Source organism: Parasteatoda tepidariorum, chromosome 10 (genome assembly GCF_982258835.1).
Source record: "Parasteatoda tepidariorum strain Cologne lab strain chromosome 10, Ptep-v5.0, whole genome shotgun sequence".
Classification (NCBI taxonomy): Eukaryota; Metazoa; Arthropoda; class Arachnida; order Araneae; family Theridiidae; genus Parasteatoda; species Parasteatoda tepidariorum.
In genome coordinates, this window is record NC_141764.1 from 25,069,722 (window position 1) to 25,085,479 (window position 15,758).

At 30.4% G+C, this 15,758-nt stretch overlaps 1 long non-coding RNA gene across 1 annotated transcript in view; it reads right to left on the reverse strand.

Moving 5' to 3' along the window:
• Window positions 1-1,046: 1,046 nt before the first annotated feature.
• Window positions 1,047-15,758, reverse strand: part of LOC107456034 (uncharacterized) — a 29,966-nt gene continuing 15,254 nt past the window's right edge. Inside the window, exons 2-3 of the long non-coding RNA XR_001585658.4 lie at window positions 1,505-1,671; window positions 1,047-1,394 (exon numbers count right to left, since the gene is read on the reverse strand). This is a non-coding gene — a long non-coding RNA (uncharacterized LOC107456034). The remainder of the gene's footprint in view (window positions 1,395-1,504; window positions 1,672-15,758) is intronic.

Here is a 15,758-nt window from a genome sequence, read left to right on the forward strand (position 1 = left end):
TGTCGAATTTATTAAATGACAGAATGAAACGAACAGAGTAAATAAAAAAATATGAGAAAATCTCCTTACGAACTGTAGAATTATTATTTAAGGTAAAAGATTTGGAATTAATTAGAAAAATTTATGTTTGTGTGTGAATTCCCTGCATGAAAAAAAATCTTCAACAATAATGACTTCGCACAATTCTATATTTACTCAATAATTTTAATTGAAATGAAGATAATAAAAAAAAACCTAACTTTAAAACTATAAATCATAGTTGATTTTTTTAATCGTTCACGCTATAAATATAATTGTATGGAAATTAATAAAAAATATGACAGATTCGCAAAATTATAACCGCAGAGTATAAATTGTTCAACTCTCCTTATCAACCAACTAACCTTTTTATATTGTGACGTCACAACAACGCATTTTCTAAAGTTTCTTTTTTTTTTATCTTGTCCCATTAAAAAACCTTATAAAAATATTTATTAAAAACTCCTAGTTGATGTAATAAATTAAAGAGTAAACATTCTACACTTTCATTACTACTGTCATATTTTTATTTACTAATATATATTTAATATAATAATAATAATAATATATATTTAATATAATAATAATATACTGATATATATGTATTAAATATTTAATTTTTAAAAAAACACATTTTAGTTGATGTTTTAAATTAAAGAGCAGACACCCTACGAATTAATTACTACTGTCCCGTTTTTATTTACTCGAGTAAATAAAAAATTAAACACAGAAAATAAAGTACAGAAATAAAAAAAAGCGGATCTCGTTTAATTTTTTCTTTTAATTCTCCATTTTGATAAATTTTATTATAAACATAAAAAACGAAAATCTATATGGAAAATTTATCAGAAAAAATGTATGAACAAATTGTGAACAACTCATAAGCAAACATATTTTTCCATCACTTTAAAAAGATAAATGCTGAATTTTAAGCATATAAATATGCATCATATTTTAACAGAAAAAATTTAAAATCTGGTAAAAATATATAAATTAAATCGTAATTTACTATAGGTGATTAGAAAAAAAATATTTTGTTTTCATTAACAATCGACATCTCTAAAGAATAAAAAAAAAATCTTAAAAGTGTCCACCTACATTTTGAAATCTAATTCGAGTATTCTTTGAAACAAAGAAAACAGTGAATTGAATATTTAGAAGATTTTTTTCCAACTGGATGAATAAAAATATGAAAATGATTTACAAGCGACGACGTCCACAGTTAAACACAGATAAATAATTGGTTATAACAGTTTCGGAAAATTCACAAAGCTGGCGACCATGGTGGCGATATAAATCAATCAAGCCCGTCTCTCACATTGCAGCTCAAAATGAATGATTCAACAAAAGGGCAATTGGCAACAGAAGAACAGTACCTGAAATAGTGTATACATTAAAAAAAATCATACACATCTATTCGCCATTGTCTAAGCATAGACAATTTATCTACTCTTAAATGATTACCAAAATGTTCGTATCAAAGTACCTTTCCACATTGTTCTATGGCATCATTTTGTATCAAGAATAATTTCGCCAGGATTTGACCGCCAAGGCGCCATAAAATATTCTGTCGGCTCGTTTTCTCAGTGTTGTCCGTTGCCTTAACACAATAGTTACTTTTTTGATGGAAGATGTCCTTTAAATCTTTTTTCCCTGAAAAAGATATTATTAACCGTTTGTTTTGAGATTTGACGAAAAATTTTCATTTTACGGAAAAATGATCACGACGCTCGCACAAATGGAATCACGAAGTCTCAATCATATTCCTATAATGTGATTTATAGTAAATGCGTATCCGATGACACCGATCATGTGACGCAAGATGACAAGCGAGTACGTGACGGTAAAGCGTGACATACGTAGATATAAGGAAAAGAATAAGTACTCGTTGACCGAACTGTAGATTGGTGAAATTTGCATAATTATTGACGCTATTTATTTACTAAACAAGAGTGACAAATAATACGAATTTTCCACCATTGCTATAAATTTCAATTCCTAATTCGGAAAAAAAAATTTTTATCAGTCTTTGTTTTTTGGTACAATTCAATTTTTAATGATACCTCTCAAAATTTCGGAGGCTAGTAGCCCTTTTTTTTATCTTTTTCCTGATAAAGAGAAACACGGCAATTAAGTTCGAAATATTATTTTAGAACAGGGGTTTCCAACTTACATGAGGCCGGGGTCCACAATTAAAAACATAAATCAGATGGCGGGTCGCAACGTTATCAAAATTTTATGTAGGACTCTTTTATGTTTGAAGGAAGGTTAAATATTCGGGCAAGGGATTTATTCGGGATTTTTACCAAGTTGTACAAAACAAAAGTATTGAATTACAAATTAAAATAAGAAGTAGATTTTTAAAAATATTTAATTGAATATTAAAAATTCGGGCAACAATAACTTTAATGTGCACCTATGTATTGAACAATTAATGTGCAACTGATAGGTTACAATTGTTAAGATATAAAACTTTAAAAAGGTTGGTATTAAAACTTACATAGTAGCACACAAAATGTTCAATGACAAAATTGAGGTTTGTCGGCTGCAACCATCGGAGAATAGATATTTACAATTAAAATTTACAAATTTACATTTTAGTTGTCTGCTTTTTTCTCCGAAAGCTGAAGAAAGGAATGTAAGAAACATTTTAATAAAAAAAAGATTTTGAAAACTTAATAAAAAAAATGCCTTTATAACAATGTTAAAAGTAATTTCTTTTATAGGCTTATTATACGATGTTCATTATAGGTTACAATTTTTTTTTCTTTCGAAAATCCTCATGCGTGAAAAATGACATAATGGAACGTTTTATTCGGACAATTTCTATCTTAACTTACCGTGAATGTAAGACTTTAGAAAAAAATACATTTTTTTTCCTAAATTGAAAGGACAGAGCATTATAAAGTCGTTAAGTAAGGTAAATTCGTATGAAATAAAATGTTAAAGATGTTTTCGCAAATGGGAGATTTAAGTATAATGTAATGTAACTTAAAGTATGCACAAAAAGTTGCAAAAAAAATGCCATTATTATCTATAGAAGCAAATACATTAAGTTTGGAAAATCAATACCTATAAAAAAATATCTTGCATTTTTTTTTTCTGAAATCGGTTTTAAATGAAATGTCAAAGAAAAAAAATAAATAACACTCAATCGACTTTTACATTACATCAGAGAAGAATTTAGTTTTGTTGCATGTTCTTATGTAACCAAGCATGTCGTTGTAAAATACCATTGCTAAAAACTAATTTAAATATAAATAATCATAGAAGTTATCAGCTACTTCTAAAAATAACAGAACGAAAGCAGTTATTAATTAAAGTAAAATTTATTAAATTATAGTTAAAAGGCTTTGATGATATATTATAAAATTATATTTCCTTCTTTTGCAAATTAAAAAAAGAGTTAAAAGTATTGAGCTATATTTCTCAAGTCAAAATTTTTGATGATTCCATCAAAAAATTTCCATGGTTTATGTTGATTTCGTGTAGTTTCAGATGGTTCAAAGTCAAATTCAATGAAAACTACCATCCAACAATTTCCAACATGTATTTATGATTTTCAACAATGTTGTTTCAATGTTTGATTGCTTATTTTTTTTAACACTGCTGCTTTACTGTTAAAAGTAACAATATTGTTTTATTGATATGATGGTTAACCATCATGATATGTTTAATTTTCTTTTACCAGTAAAATTTCAACACCTCATGAATTGTTTCGCTGCTATTATGATCAACCATAAATCTGTGTTTGATGCTGTTGGATCAACAATAAACCATTACTTCATATATAAAAAGTTATTTAATTGCTATAACTAAAAAGATAATTTTGGCATTATTGTTGCAATAATATCTATCAATTAATAATGGGACATGTTGTTTAAATGCTTGATGGTTAACCATTAAATAAAGCTTGATATTGCTAGTCGACAGACAATCTTCATTTCATGTTGAAAGATATTATTTTGCAAATAGGATGGTAATTCTCTCAGCCATTTAAGAAAAATAAATAACTTTCTACATTATGGTCATTTTACTGATTATCTCACCTCATTCTTTTACTTCTCCTGAAGTAAGGACCTACAGTGCTACCCCTTTAAAAGTCAAAAGCTAACCATAAAAGGGTGAAAATAGTTTCCAAATAGAAAAGATTGAAAAGAAAAAAAAACAGAATTGAATTACATTCTTAATCATACTGTATGTAAAAACGTTTTCAATTTTCCAGAATTCCCTAATTTGCCGCAAAATTCAACTTTAAGAAATCCATTGTCGTAACGAAATTTTTTTCATTTTTTTACAAAATTTCAGTTTAATGTACAAAGGCTTTTTTTAAAGTCAATTTTTTGAACGAATACTTAGTACTATGATGAAGTTAACGAAAAGTTAGAGGGATAGATTAAAAAACAAAAAGTTGCGCTCGAAATTTGAAAAAATTTATAAAATTATATTATAAAGATTTTAGTACAACTTATAAGCTGTAATTGCTTTTAGTCGTAGAGGTGTCAGCCACATGAAAATTTAGATAATTTTATTTAGTTAACTATTTTTTTAAAAACTTTTTAATGCTTTTATCTGAAGTATAAAATGGCAATAGTTATCAGGCATACCACTCAAACCCATGTTTATGTCTTTTAATAACTATTATCGTAAATTGCATTCAAATAGACTCAAAAGTAGTTGTTTCATTACAATTTACCGAGTTTTTCAAGTTAGTCACCAAAATTTTATATTACGATAAAAAAAGTCTTTTTTTTTACCATAGTCGAATGCAATGTTTTCAACAATAATTACTATTTAGCGTCGTGGTGGCTCTGGGGATAGAGCAATCACCTCCCAATAAGGTAATCATGGTTTGAATCCCAGCAATCGAAATTCGATACGAATTCCGCACTCGGCTCGCACCGACCACATCGCTGACGTAAAACATCGCAGTAGTAGACAGACATCATAAACTAGAGTCCCTTTGCCGTTGGGGTAACCGCGAGATGTTTTCGTGATTTTCCTTCCTATGTAAAGTGAATGCGGGTTAGTTCCATCAAAAAAGTCCTACGAAAGCAAATTTCTCCCAGTACTAATTGATCATGGAGTTCTCTGGTCTTCTGGATAGGATTCAAAATTACAAGTCTACGTAGTTGAACATTAGTAATCATAAACTCAAAAATTGGGACAGCTGTTCAAAGAATGTTATAAAATAAAGGATAAAATAAATACTATTAAACATAAAATTAACACACAAATCTATATATATATTTCTCTCACACGGCGACGAAAAAAAGCCTCATTACAACTCTCCGAATGGCAACGCTAGAAAATCGACCAATGATTGCCGCTAAAAATGTCACATGCCAAATCTAGCTGAAGTGGCTCAACGTATAGCGCTTTTAAAAACGGAAACTGAAATAACCTTAAGCTAGGCAGAATTGAGTAGTCCTTGTCGATAGATCTCTATTTTAGTATTTTGTTGAAAGCGCTATTTTGACGAATTTATATATTACAAATTTATTTGACGATTTTTGATTTATATCACGAATTTATTTGTTTTATTATTGTTATTAGTTATTCATTGAAAAATGAGTCTCAGTCGTGCTGTTACGCTTTAAGATTTTATACTATAGCACATTTCTAATAGGTTTAACGAATTATATGCCATTTATTTGAATTCAAATTTATTTTAATGACTTAGTATTTACTAAAAAGATGTAATTTTTTTTTTTAAAAAAAGTTGTTATATGGATTTGAATGATTGTTTTGAATTCTTACAATTTTGTGTATTTACAATGTACCTAAGTTAGTAGCGAGTGAAGCGAGTTTGGTTTGCTAAGCAAACCATATAAGATTTCGTAGCAATTTTCGGGGGTTGGCAAGCGTTAGCGAGCAGGGGGCGCAGTCCACTAGTAATATATAATATAAATAAATAAAAGTACTGATTCCCAAGAACATAGCAGGAAAGTGGCATAAGGCGGTGCCCGATGATATTTTCGGCCATAGGTTGTTCTGAAATTCTCAATCCTTATGATGTGTTCAATCTTCTTTTCAAGTTTGCAACAGCTTTCAATACAAATTATGTGACAAGGGACTTTCAAAATTTTTTTTTAAAATTATCAAGGGATTTGCTTGAAGTTTTAAGAATACATTTATATTGTTAAAAACAACTGTTATTACAAAATTTCAAAAAAGTATTTCAAATTTTAAGAAATTAAAAAATTTAAATTTTTGAATTTTTTATGTTTTTTTTATATTACTCCTCGCGTCTGAAATTTTGTCAAAATGACAAAATTCTTTTAAAATATTACATATTAGGTAATATTGAAAAAACTGTTGGGAGTACTTTTTCTATTTTTTATTATAGAAACGAATAACATTAAAAAAACAGTAAAAAACCTACATTTTTAGGAAAAAATCATCATACCTCTATAAAATATCATGTATAAAAAAAATTCTATTCTCTTAATTCAAGAAACTTTTCCAACAAAATGTTAATAATATTCATTAATATATAGCATTAAATTCTCAGATCAATAGAATGAAAATTCATTACGCTGGAACAGTTCGAAATTTGTAAATTTGTCAAAAAGGACATTTTGAGAAAAATGACTTTTACTACTTTTTCATTGCAAATTTTACTTCTGAACAAATATTTCTTGTTTTTGATATAAATACCTATAAATATTGTCTAAGGAACTAGTTTAATAATTATATACTTTAAATTTTAAAAAAAAAATATTCAACTAATTTAAAACTAATTTAAAAAGAAACCAATTTTAACTAATTTTAAGCAGGCAAAAAAAGGTAAAAAAAGGGGTGTGGTCAAAACTGAAATGGCCATAACTTCATCAATTTTGCTCTTATTCCAGAATTTTTTTTTTTATAGATGTTCAGTTAAATGCCTAGATTTCAAAAATATAAAATGCAAAATATCGATTTTTTGAAAAATTTTTGCTTCTTTGAAAGTCCCTTGTCGCCTTAAAAGGACACCATATCGCGGAAGACAAGCTTCCTCGCAAATTCTTTTTCCCCTTCATTACTAATTCAAAATTTAAAGTGTAGAAAAAGTGAGTTAAGACAAACCTAAAGTAAGCCACGTAGCTCCAAATACTTAAAAGAAAATTTTAAAATATACAAATGAAAATAAATTATTAGAACATAACTTAGGATTATGCCACGGTGAAGTTCTCTTCCAATAATTTGCTTGCATTTTAATATTTTAAAGTACTTCTTTCAGCAACTAGAATTTTCATGACTTACTACTCTAGGTGTGTCTGTACTTATTTTTCCTTTCTTTTAAATTTTAAATTAGTAATGAAGGATAAAGAGAATTTGCGACGAAAATTTTTTTCCGTGGTAAGGCGTCTTCTTAATAAGAAGAAATAAATACGAAGTAAATTTACTTACTAACGAGGCTTATAACAATTCAAATAAGGGCTTATAACAAATCTATCGTTTTTCCTTTTTATTATTGTTACTTTTTTTTCAAATTTTCACTGCAGATGTTAAGATTTATGTCTGGCAACACGTAATCTATCTCTTTCTCTCCTTTTTTGCTATTTTTGATTGACATCTACTCAGCTCGAAATTATAAAATGAAGAAAGATCTCGTGAAAGAAAAATAAATTTTATAAAATAAACAGTCAATATTTAAAGAAAAAAATCTGAAAAAGAATCAAGAAAAAGAATTTTTGAACAAATTGAAATTTTGAAACAAAATTTGCGCTAAGTTCACCAGTAAAAAAAACTCATTCAGTAAGTCAAATTTCAATTCCGTACTTGCATTTAAGTTACACATCAACCAAACATGGTATTTTCCTTTACAAGTTTAACAGTTTATGGTCGTTGAATTAATTTTGTCGAATCTTATTATTTTTATTTCGTCATACTTCTTGTACTCTTTTCTACGTGTTTTCCCAATTTCAAGTTTCTAAGTCTTATAGATTTTGAGCAGCAAAGCAAAATGTAATGTAAAACAAAACAAAAAAGTGACAAAGATTATTTTTTTAAAAAAGCACTCTCAAATCGCAATAACTTTCAAACAAATTGGAATTTCAAAAAAAAAAAAAAAAAATAACTATTCGTTAATAAAAATATGGTCTTTATCAACATACAAAATTTCAACAACTCTAAATTTGCATTCCCGAGGCCTATAGAATGGCCCGTACAATGTTTTTCCTACATGCTTAACAGTCAATAATTCTCGAACGAATTATCGAATGCTCATTTTTTAGAATCATCGTACACTTCTTTGTAATTTCAAGTTTCTAAGCCATGTAATTGAAGTGGTCAATGCTAAAAGCGGGAATGTACCATTTTTGCGAAAATAACTTTTTTGTTGTTTTTGGAATATCAATCACCGATTATCAAATACCGAGTAATTTTCTAGACTGCCTAAAGAAGAGAATCCAAGAATTTGGATGCAATTAAAAACGATCTTTTTGGGTTTTTCTCGATAGTACACACTTGTAACATACCCCCTTTTAACATTGACCACTTCAATTGTTTCGCAACAAAATGTAATGCAACATTAAGTTGAACATCCAAAACCGAGACGGCGTTGGTGCCCCTTACGGCTTTTTAATATAGAGAGATAATAATGACCCCCAAATAATACTGTTATATTCAAAAGTAGAAATAATAAAAATAAAAAATTTTAAGGTTTGTTAATTTGTAAAATCTTTATTTTCTCGTTTTATAAATCCAAGCTTATTATAAGCTTTGAAAACAAAATTATTAATTTGGTGAGAAAAATCAAGACTAGATTAAAAAGTAATACCGAGATCTTTAATAATATCCAAACGGGTAAAAGTAAAATAGTTATTTTTATAAGAGAATTTTAAAGGTAGAGATTTAATTAAAAATGGAAAATTTTTTGGTCTTAAGATATTAATGGTTTAGATAACATCAATTAGATTAGCTATCTAGGTCTTGTTGCAAACTAATTGCATCCGAATTTGCATTCATAGAAACTGACCAACAGTAAACTGAAAATAACTGACATATACTAGCACTTTCTTTCTGACAAACTCCGTTAAAAGAAATCGTTCTATGAACTAACAACTGCAATTCTATAAACTGTAAATGTACCGTTCTATGTACAGTGCGTAAAAAAAATGCGGATAACTTTTCCTAGCTGAATAACTTTTGATCTAATAATCGGATCTTCATGCACTAGGACTCAATCTTAATAGTTCAAAAGGGTGACTGCAAAGAAGCTAATTAATAAGTGCAAACGATATTTCTTCAAGTAACGGAATTAGACCCAAAAACATACATTCTCTGAATAAATATAACTTTTTTTCGACCGATTTTCTGAGCTCTAAAAATTAAGGGGTAGTCCGCAATCTGAGAAATATGGTCTTAATAGTTTGGTCAGAAGAAGTTTGGACCCCTTATTGTTAATTTTATCACCATATCTCAAACTTCTTAAGCGAATTGAAATATTTTTGCACACAATTATAAAATTTGTTTATCCAAAGATAATCCCATGCAAAAATATCTTCTAGTAAATATTTATTTCATATTTTATAACCGTCGTTGAACAGTCGACCCAAATTCGGGTTTATGGTTACTAATACTCAACTCCTAGAAATTTTGAACCCAATCCAGAAGACAAGGGAACTCCTGGATCAAGTATTGGGAGAAATTTGCCTACGCGGAGAACTTCTTGACGGAACTAACCCGCATTTGCGCTACATGGAGAGGAAGACCACGAGAACCTCCCACGGTTAGCCTGACGGCAAGTGGACTCTAACCCATAATCCGTCTACCACTGAGGATATTTTACGTCAGAGCTGTGGTCGGTGTGAGCCGGGTGCGGAATTTGTATCGACCAGCCATGCCTGGGATTCGAACCCGGTTCACCTCATTGGGAGGCGAACGCACCCTCCCCTGAGCCACCACGGCTTAGTAAATATTTATTATTTTGTTTAATAATAGTCGGAATAATAGTTTAATAATAGTCGGTTTTGAATTGTAAGGTATTAAAAAAAATTTTCACATAATTTTAAAGAATGCAATTTTGCATTCTTTAAAATTGCAAAATTGCATTCGAATTTTTTATTTGTGAAAACTTTGTTGAATAGTTTGTGGAATTTAGTTTCAAAAAAGGCGTATTTTAATAACTAACATTTAGTTACGCTATTTTCCATTTCAGAAATCATTCCATTAACTGGAATAATCGGAAAAGCAACGTTTGTTTCCATTTTCCCCTTCACTCGGTTACATGCTTACTTTTTGCTTCCAACATTGAAATAACTGGCCATACCTTTTCGACTACTTGCACTACTTCAGTTTCATTATCTACAAAACTCGCTCTATAAACTTAACATTCTATTTTCCGAAATCTATCTGCGGCAAAATTTTTCTATCAACTAAATGCCCATTTTTCTCTACACGTGTTATTAATAGACAGTGCAAGATACCTCAAATCCTGTTTTGATCTTAGATAAATTATTAAATATTCTCCCCCATCCCCACCGCCCTTTCCCCTGCCCATCCTTTTCATGCCCTCTTCCTTTTCATCTCTTAGTTGTCAACTGTAGAAGCATTTATTTCATAATCCTTTGACCAAGAACACATTTTAACTCGCTCACTTGGGCATGAAAGTAATGCATTAGAGACACGATGTGTGCCAAACTGATGTCGTTGTCACGGTCTGTAGCACGCCAAAGACGTATCCTGCGTTATAGGAAATAATAATAAAATGGCGATTTTGGCGAAAAATATCTCGATAATATTAAAACTTGAATTATGGCAGGCATATTAGAGAGGATTGGTATTGAAGATAACAGGTATATTCTAAGAAATGTTCCAAAATAACTTTGTTGTTCTTTGAAAGGTTGTTCCTAAGCATCAGTTAAAGGGTGTACACATATTTTACTCCTCTTTTGTGTTCCAAAGATGTTTATTTTTAAATCTCCTATCAGGTGTCGATAATTATAACATCAATAGCTTATAGCTCCTGTTTCCTTATGCGGAGTGATTCGTAAATAGTGCCTTTAATATATATTTTAAATATTTCTGTCAAAGACGAAATAAAAAGGTATATTTATTAAGGTTGCAAATTCCTATTTAACCTATTTTACGCAAATCATAGAAATTTTATACAATATGGTATTATTTTCCTCTTAAATTTGCTTAAATTATTTTAAATAAGACTCCAGAAAAAGTTTCACGCATGAAAACTATTATATTTTGAAAATGAAATGGTGCTTAATTGGCAAAATCGATGGACAAATAATTTAGTTGAACACTATTTTTCATATAACTTTTTATTTTTTTATTTACAGAAGGTGCAACTTTAATGAATCATAAAAATACATGATTAATCTCAAATGAAATATTTATACATTTTTCAAATATTCGAATCCGTCAATAACTGTTTCAAGTTAAAAAATAAATAAATAATAAAAATAGCGTAGTTTAAAGGTTTTACAAAGTGTTTACTAATTGATTTACTAATATTTTATAGAAGTCTTAAGAACCAGCAGAAAAATAGAATTAGGGAAAAATATGCGTAACAGTATTCATTAAAAATATTCATTGAAATGATCGAAAATGTTAAGCTCTTTAGATAGACAAAGACAATCAAAATCTAATAAATGATTACAGAGGAAGATGTGGGTGTTTGAAATTATCAAAATCTGTCTATATGGCAAGAAAAACGGAGAGGAGATGAATACTCGAAAAAGGTTGACCGATCTAGTTGAGCCTTTGGTGAGATAGGTTGAGTGTATTTTATCAGCATTCGAAATCTATCAGTCGTCAATGATAAAAAGCAGAAGTGCCACATTTAAACCTAACCATTAGTAAAACTAAAATAACACAATCTTAATTAATAATAACCGTCCTCACACAGACATCAAACATAAAGATGGAAAAGTGAAAAAAAAAAAACATTTCTGCAATAGTATATTTACATATTTCATTGATTTGAATTCAGTTTAGTTCGCTTCAGATAAAACTTCTTGTTTGACATTTAAGCTTGCAGGTGTCCAGGAATTTTGGTACCTGAACCTTTGATCATTGATTCCACCTCAGAAATTTCGATACTTGACCTAGTTTGTCTTTGATTCCATCACAAGCCACACATAAGTAGGGCATTTCTACAGCAAGTCAAATTCGAAAGGACAGTTTTCATTCAGTCCGTATTGTCAAAAAATCCAAGAAAGTTTGGGATATGTTCTTATGCCATGCGTCAGGCGAGAATCCGTGTTTGTTTTCTTGGCACAAGCTCTCCCAGATTTTAAGTAGCTCATTTCAAATAAAACTATCAAATATTAAATTTGACACCTATTTAGCACTTCCTCCAAAATAGCAATTAACTACCACATCCGGTTAAAAAATAACTATATATTTACTTCACAAATGGGAATCCTTTCCCTTTAAGGATGTGACCTGGGGGTGTAATAAAAAAGATGAAATTTCACAGTTCGCAGAACATATTGCAGTGTAACCTTCCACAATTAGCAAAAGTGATTACGAGGGAGTATTCGCTTGATACGGAAGTCAGCAGCTGTTTTGGCGTCAGCGGACGCTGTATGTCCTGTTAGCCATCTGTATCTTTATATCAAACTACTCACTGACGATCTTAATTGCTTGATAATTCCAGTGACACTTACCTGGCACCTGACTTCCCGTCAACGCGCATGCCTGGCACGTGACCATATTGGCAATGAACACCAATCCATTTGTTCTACTAACACGCACAAGTACAGTTTTTATGCACTACAACCAAAAAAGGAACTTTTTTTTCCATCCTGAACTGGGTGGGATGTTTTGGGGATTTCCTTGTGGCTGCAGGGGTGCACGAAACGGATTTAGCTACCATTGTTTAGAAATTATGCGTTCCAATTTAGAATTGGCAGTGACGCGGAGAGGCCTGATGTGTTGTCAAAACTAAATGTTTAAATTAGTGATTAAGGAAGTATCTCGGCCACGTGCCTTACACGTACAATATCCAGCAAAAAATAGGAGAGAAATGCCAATTTTTACTTTTACGCTTTTTTTAACGGGGTTTTTCAAAGTTCTTTCGCCAAGGAATAAAGAAGACACAATTTAATTGATTTAAACTCGAAGCAAAACTTTATGTAATACCATCTTGTCATATAGAATCTTCTGAGCCTTAAAACGTATTAATAATTTACTCAAATGTCTAAAAAATTATAGAACCTTGTTGAAAATCGCAAATCTGGCGAGATTTTTATATCAAGATGAAAATCAATAAAATCACAGCCTTATTCTTGGTTTTCGCAAATTTTTATGACTCTAGATATTGCAGCGTTGAATCAATTTTTGAATATTAAAAATAAGATCACAAACGCTTTTCATTTCTCAAAACTATAGCTTTTGTCCACATTAATGTTTTGCACCATTTCTGAATTAACATAGGCTGAGCTTGGCTGACTAAAAATAGGCTGACTTGAATAGGCTGACTAAAAATAGGCTGAACTTGATCTGAAAATCATGAATGTTACAAGGTTAGAGCAGTAATAAAAATAGCATACTTATAACAAAAAAGTTATCACTTTCTGACTAGCTAGAGCAGTGATTCTCAACCTTTTTTTTGTTGCGGCACACTTTTAACGATTTCGAAATTTGATGGCACACAATGAAAAAAATCAGATTAAAAGTTGTTTAATTACCTATTTTACACTGTGTTAAATAGTTTGTGATAATAATTTTGAATGTGAAATAAAATAATATATACTACAAAAGCACGTTTATTAAGGGATTAATTATTTCCTTCGACCCATTTTTTATTAGTTAGTAGCAGTTATTTATTTTTTTTGCTAGTTATTAATTGTTAGCTTGTTTTCTATAGTTATTAAGTGTTAGTTTTTTTACATTAATTGTTATTTTTTTGTGATTTCTTGTTAACTAGTTTTTTTGCTAATTATTAATTGTTAGCTTAATTTTTGTTAGTTATCCCTTGTTAATTTGTTTTTTTATATATTTGTTTTTTTAGTTATCCTTGGTTAATTTGTTTATTTATTGCATAGCTTACTTTAATGATTAGCACTTACGACATTTTTTTAAATTGTTTGTCATATGCAATTTAAGCACTTCCATCTTATTTTAAGATTGTCAGAGACAAGACAATCGCCGACAAAGATGTTCACGCAGTTAAAACGTGGAAAAATTATAAAAAGTATACATATGTATACACTTATCTTTAATTTAAACGTTACTCATAATAAAAAAAAGCATTATAATTTTTATTGTATCATTTCTAATATTTGGCGGCACATTTTAAGAATTTGACGGCACACAAAAGTGCCGCGGCACAGTGGTTGAGAATCACTGAGCTAGAGTGACCAGATCTCAACGGGAACTTTGAGTCTGATGATACAAGTTTTGTTTCCTAAATGTTGTGAACAAAAGTTATTATTATTATTTTAGCCAATCAAAGTACCGGCCACTTTGTTTTATTTTTTATTTTTTTACTTTTTATTTTTTGTCGTATGCCTGTTTAGGCAGTGGGGGTGCGATTGTTCCTGATTTTCAGTGGCGCCATCTATGGCCAGGAATTCGACTTCTGCCACGCCATTCACACAACCACAACCCGCTTATAGGGCGGGTCACATTCACACACAAAGGAGAAAGGACATAGAACACAGAGAGAGAGAAAGAAACATCCATGCCTTCCTTGCCCGGGATTCGAACCCAGGACCTTTCTGATGCAAGGACAGTTCCCTGCCCACTACACAAACCAGTCGGCACCACTTTTCGATAAAAGCAAGCTAACAGGCGCAAACTAAAAGGAATCAAATCATGAAAACGTTTTAAAATTTCTTAAATGTCTTTTTATTTATAACTGAAAAGGTAAGAAAGTAATTTTAACGAGAGTTAGAAGAGTTCAAATGGAACAGTTAATGGTAGCCAATTTTTATCTTACAAGAGATAATAGAACTACTTTCATAGAATTCTTGTAACTTACGCACAAGGATATTATAAACTGTATAAAATCAAAAATATTATAATGGTTAGGACACAGAGAGAATGGATGAAAGCAATTGCACAAAAAATATCTTTAGCGGATAGAACAATGGTCAACGAAAATAAGAAAGACTGAGAAAAAGATGGATATTGAATGAGGTTGAGAGAGACCTCAATATCTCAAGACCTTACAAACAAGATATTACAAACCAAAAACACCGCGAGGGCTCAGGGAATAGAGCGTTCGCTTTCCAATGATGTGAACCGGGTTCGAGTCCCAGCGATGACTGGTCGATACGAATTGCTCATTCGGCCTGCACTAACCACAGTGCTGACTCAAAATATCTTCAGTGGTAGACGGATCATGGGTTAGAGTCCCCTTGACGTCAGGCTAAGCGTGGGAGGTTTTCCTCTCCATGTAATGCAAATGCGGGTTAGTTCCATCAAAAAGTCCTCCACGAAGGCACATTTTTCCCAATACTTGATCCAGGAGTTCCCTTGTCTTCCGGATTGGGTTCAAATTTGGTTTATAATGTATATATATATATATATCGAAGTATGTACAAATTCGAGGAAACACATAAAAAGTTGCAATTGTAATATATGCAGCTACCAGGAGACCCCTAAGTTCGGGACTTTGCGCCGTGCTTAGTGTTAAAATGAAAAAAATAATAATAAATAAATAAATAATAAATAAATAAATAATAAAAATAAGTACGAAATTCCCCGTTTTGTTGTTAAATTTGGAATGAATAGTGAATAAGGCGATTTTTGCTGCGTCCATTTCATTAACACAAATTGGAGCCGGGTTA